Consider the following 6164-nt stretch of genomic DNA (forward strand, 5'->3'; position numbering starts at 1 on the left):
TGTTCACAGCTCACACGGAGCTGCAGGGAGACAGATCGGGTTTCACTGCAGCACGTGTGATCGCTCTGACTCCCGGTCAGAGCAATCACATGGGCTGTAAAAGTGAAACTGCCCGCAGTAGTGTGCCTCCGACACGGAGACACACTTCAGGAACATTAACCCCATGATTGCCGCGGTTGTGGCAATCTGGGGTAATTTTAGTTTTGGACGGAAATTTTCCGTCCAACGTCCTTAAGGGTTTAATGCACCACGTTTGATCCTGACAGGTCATTCCACAACTAAATTAATGCAGAGCAGCATTTTCACATCAGTTGTGATGCAGACCACTCCACAATGGTCATGTGTTATACAACCCAGAGCTCAAGTAATTTTTCAATGCCAAGGAATGCCGTGTGAGATATCATTGCCATGCAGGTTCTAGCATCGCAGATGTGATGCTGACCAATAGCGTCACACTAAAGTGTGTATAGTACAGGAGTAGACAATCTCCAAATATTGTGGACTACATCACCGCTCATGCTTTCCAGCATTATGGCTATAAGAGCAATATATGAGATATAGTAGACAACATCTGAAGATCTGAAGGTTGCCTACCCCTGACTTATAGAGAATATTCCAGCTTAAAGGAAAACTATAGTGTCAGGAATACAAACATGCATTCTTGACACTAAAGGGCTGGAATGCAGCATAAGGTCCCTGGCCCCTACTCTCTGGAGATAAAAGGTGTTTTTACTCACATTTTCTTCCACACCGTGCCGGCCTTGCCACAGGTTAACCCTGGTTTCATGGCTGAGATCATCACATGAAAGCTCAAAAGGCTGTTGTGCATGTGCTGCAAAACACCAAGCTGTGCCATCATCTCCTCATAGAGACTCATTAAATCCATGCATCTCTATGGAGAACATGGCACTGACACAGGAAGTACCTCTAGTTGCCGTCTGAGTGATGGCCACTAGAGGTGTAACTAGGCTGCAATGTAAACACTGCCTTTTCTCTAAGTAGGAACATTAGAGAGATAAGTGAATTTCTTCTCTGTAGAATTTGCATTGATTGCATTACTCCCAGGTATGTTTACATTCCAAGGATTACATTAAGGGAAGAAAAAACCAGGACAAAAATTCATGGCATGTTGTTTTGAAGATTCATTTACTTTTTCACCCCTCTGCCCTCCAGGTGGTATTTTGTGTAGATTGTTAGAGTATAACTTATGGCTGTGCTTGAGTGTAATGAACATATACATATCACCCATCAAACATGAATATATCATGCTCTAGTCTAGAGAGAGGAGTAATGGATATATAACTTCACTGATGTCAACATATTTTTAAATTGAAAATACAACACATTATTGTAAGCATTATAGCACAATTATGTATATTACATAGAAATATGTAATCTAATACAATGACTGATAGTGAGTAACACTGAATGTCACACCCATTTTGGACATGTACTAAAGGAGTTTGCATGCTGACTAAACTGAGGATGTATTGCTCTTAATGATATAGGGATCCCCTGGACTGTAAGGAAGGGGAGGCATGACTGCTGCCACACAGTAAGGGGTGTGGACTGATGGGATACAATTGTGGCAATATGGGGGACAGTATAAGTATGTATGCTAGGGGAGGGTACTCACCATTCCTGAAAGAAGGCTGGAACAGGTTTATGTTTCCTGTACCCGGCCGGACTGACAGGAAGGTGCACACTGAGCACCTTCCTATCACTCCGGCCGGGACCGCGGACCGGAGTGCAGCTCGGCCACCTACAGGGGAGGGGGTAAGAAGAAGAAGGGGGGGGGAGGGGGGAGAGAGAGTAAAAAGAGGGGAGGGGGGGAGAGTAAAAAGAGGGGAGGGGGGAGAGTAAAAAGAGGGGAGGGGGGGAGAGTAAAAAGAGGGGAGGGGGAGAGTAAAAAGAGGGGAGGGGGGAGAGTAAAAAGAGGGGAGGGGGGGAGTAAAAAGAGGGGAGGGGGAGAATAAGAAGAGGGGAGGGGGAGAGTAAGAAGAGGGGAGGGGGGAGAGTAAGAAGAGGGGGGAGAGTAAGAAGAAGAGGGGGGGAGAGTAAGAAGAGGGGGGGAGAGTAAGAAGAGGAAAGGGGGGGAGAGTAAGAAGAGGGGGGGAGAGTAAGAAGAGGGGAGGGGGGGAGAGTAAGAAGAAGGGGGGAGTAAGAAGAGGGGGGAGTAAGAGGGGAGGGGGGAGTAAGAAGAGGGGAGGGGGGATAATAAGAGGGGGGAGTAAGAAGGAGGGGAGATAAGAAAAAGAGGGGGGTAAGAAGAGGGGAGGGGGGGAGAGTAAGAAGAAGGGGGGAGTAAGAAGAGGGGGGAGTAAGAGGGGAGGGGGGAGTAAGAAGAGGGGAGGGGGGATAATAAGAGGGGGGAGTAAGAAGAAGGGGGAAGTAAGAAGGAGGGGAGATAAGAAAAAGAGGGGGGTAAGAAGAAGAGGGGGGAGTAAGAAGAAGAAGGGGGGGTAAGAAGAAGAATGGGGTAAGAAGAAGAAGAAGGAAGGGGTAAGAAGAAGAAGGAGGGGGTAAGAAGTAGGAGGGTTAAGAAGAAGGGGGGAGAAATAAGAAGAAGGGGGTAAGAAGAACAAGGGGGGGAGTAAGAAGAACACAGGGAGGAGGGGGGGTAAGAAGAACACAGGGGGGGGGGTGAGAACACACAGAGGGAGGAGTGAGAAGAACACAGGGAGGGTGGAGGGGGGATGAGAAGAGCACAGGGAGGGTGGGTGAGTGTGAGAAGAGACCGCTAGGGGAGGGTGGGGGAGAGGAGAGACCACTAAGGGACAGAAGGGACAGCTCTATAGGACAGGGGGCAAGACAGGGAGCTCTTTAACACTACGCGCACACACACACACACACACACACACAATGCATCCCTATACATACACAGAAACACACAATGCACCCCTATACATACACAGAAACACACAATGCATCCCTATACATACACAGAAACAGAACATGCTTCCCTTACACACAGAGAAACACACAATGCATCCATTACACACACACACACAAAGACAATGCATCATTTGCACACACACAGAAGCATACAATGCAAACCCTTACACACACATGCAAACACACACACTGTTTTTCTTACATACACACAGAAACACAATGCATCTCTTACACTCAATGCACACACATACAGACACACCTTGCATCCCTTATGCATACAAACACAGATTCACACAATGCATCCCTCACACACAACCAGAAACACATAATACATCCCTTATACACAAATACACACTGCTTCCACTACACACAAACACACTGCATCACCTGCACAAACTGGTATCCCTATACACTACATACCATAAGCACACATATGAGATAACACATAACACATCCCCTACACACTCCACTCCCTGTGAGCGAGCTCATGGGTGGGTGGAACATATAAGTGGACTTATGAGTGGGCCTTATGGGCATACTCACCGTCAGGCACTGGGGCCCAGACCTTGAGCTGTGTAAGAGGCCCCCCAAAAATGGAGCTGCTTCCAATTCTCCCAGAACGTTGAATTTTGTGACCACAGTTGCAAACAGCCTCCAGAGGTCCTGTTCTACACCAGACCAGTGGAGCCAAACTGCAGCCCATCATCATCCTCATCTAATTGTAAGTAGGCAATCTAGTATATTATTAGTGACACTAATCTATAATTTACCTCACATTAAAGGGAAACTATAGCTTAATGAGGTGGTTCTGGTGTCTATAGCTGGTCCCTGCAGGCTTTTTAATGTAAACACACACTGTGTGCAGCACTGGCGTTAGTTCATATGGCAGATCATATGGGTGGGGCATTGTGATGTCACATGGGGGGGCGGCAAATTAATATTTTGTCTAGGGCGGCAAAAATCCTTGCACCGGCTCTGATCCTGGGCAGGTGCACCAGTCTACTGGTGACCCACAGGAGGGGAGTGCACTGATTGCACTGCACTCTCCTCCTGCCCAGACCCGTCTTGACCGCAGTGCAAGTGCCCTCTGCCCCTAATTTACAGTGGCTCACACTCACAACAAGCAGTGCCTAGAGCCCTTTGCAGAGACGGAAACAAAGAGGTTCTGCGGCAGCTGGCCATCCTGCAAGCATTACATTAAACAGCTGTTCCCCATGCAGCCACAGGTGGCGTTGTGCTGGGAGACTGTGATTACTCTTCACTTCCTCCCAGCCTACAGAGCAGCGCATGGGGGAGAGAGGAGGAGGCATGATTTAATCTTGAATAAATCCTCTAAGCAAACCTTTATAAATTTGGGGGGATCAGCTCTGTTTCCACAGTTTATTGGTGTTTACTCTCATCTCTGTATTAATATTGAGGGATGTCTAAGTAGTAACATCAGTGTGTGTCAGCAGGGCCAGCCGTTAGGGTGGGCAAGCTGTGCGGTCACGCAGGGTGCCATGACAACAGAGACACCCGGCGGCCAACACAGCTCACAAGTTGGGTACACCAGCATATTTAATTTAAACGATTCGCTGGTGGTCCACTGGTGCGCACCAGCAGTAGGTGCAGTCAGATCATATCCTCTCCCTCGTGGTTCCGGCGCTCAGTTAGTGAGTCAGAGCACAGGCTCAGAGATTCTCAGCCTGTGCTCTGACAACATTGAAAGTCAGAGCCGTGAAGGAGCGGGTATGGCAAAGAGCTACTGATTAGCATAACATCAATATCCGTTATAAAACCAGAAAAAGGTGGGCATGGATGGTGAACTGATTTGGTGGCGCAATGGGCCACTTGACTGGTTTTGCCCCCCAGGCCTAAGGCTGCCAGCCCTCCCCTGCTCAGTGAGCACTTCATTTCAGTCCAGCTGGGTACAGGAAACAGAAGTTCCTGTACAGCGGTGAGCACTGCTCCACTCGGCCACGCTACACAGAGGGACTGGCAGGATTGTGCGCCCACCTCCTGCCGGTCACTCTAATTTAGCGTCCCCCCCGGGCTGGTGCACTTTAAGGCGGTCGCGTGTGCTGCCTTATGGATGTGCCAGCCCTGATTGCACAGAACTGAAATTCTCTCTACTCTAGTATCAATTACTCGGAAAGATCACTCAATGTCCTCACTCAATGCTTCTTTGCGCACACTATTAAAAAAAAAAGAATTTATAGTCCAATTGTTTCCAAATCATTTATCTATTTCAGACATGTTTTCCACCAATGCTGTGAGATAAGGAGGTTGGAAGGTGAAATCCACCACCAATCTCCTAAGTGGAGCGCTAATAAAATACACTTACCCATAGTTTACTACTTAAGGTAAAACCCAGTCCAATTGAACATATGGGATAAAAATAGATCTTATGATGTAGTATGTGTGATACTTATAATTAACACGTGAATATATAAAAAGCAAACTCACAAAGATAGAGCCAAGTGTAGGACTGGCTCAAATCACAATCACTGTATAAATGTGGTGTATTAAAGTGACACCTTACTCTTCTTATTTCTTCTTATTAAACTCAAAAGAAAGCACATAGAGACTTGCCTCTAATGTAGTATGTCAGGAACAAGATAGAAAGTGATATGCCAAGTGAATATTGCTCATCTTAGCAAAAGCCAATAAAAAGTACCTGGCTCTGGGTGTTAAAATATTTAACTCACTTAAGGGGGAAGCCATTCTTTGCTGAAGGTAGATAAAGCAGATAGCCAGTAGGACTTAACATTTAATTGGATATATTTATTAAAACACAGAAACAAAATGAGTAAAAACAAGTACAATTATAAAATACGTGTCCAATAAAGGCTTCTTTGAAGTGCTTGGAGCACTATGTAATCTAGTTGACCTGTCTAGTGCAATTCACTAGTGGTCTAATTAAACAGTGAGATTTGTCATGGAATCTGTAATTTACAAACAACCTGTAACCTATTCTATTCAGTGACCTTACAGGAACGTTATAGTGTTAAGAATACAATCCTAACGCAACAATGTCTCTGTCTCTTGAGCTATATAGGTCCCCCCACCACCCATTTGAAATAAAAATGTTTTAAAAATATAAGTATAATTCTATTTTTCCAGTGCTGAGGCTCCCTCTGCTATGCTGACCTCTCTGCCTCCAATTTCCTACAACATGCATTCTCAGGCTGTATGTGACTATTACACACTAATAAATATTTCACAGACTTTACATCTTAAAACACTTGTGAACACCTTGTAGTGGTTGTATAAATCTTACAGAAATGCCC

Source organism: Pelobates fuscus, chromosome 6 (genome assembly GCF_036172605.1).
Source record: "Pelobates fuscus isolate aPelFus1 chromosome 6, aPelFus1.pri, whole genome shotgun sequence".
In the NCBI taxonomy this organism is placed as follows: Eukaryota; Metazoa; Chordata; class Amphibia; order Anura; family Pelobatidae; genus Pelobates; species Pelobates fuscus.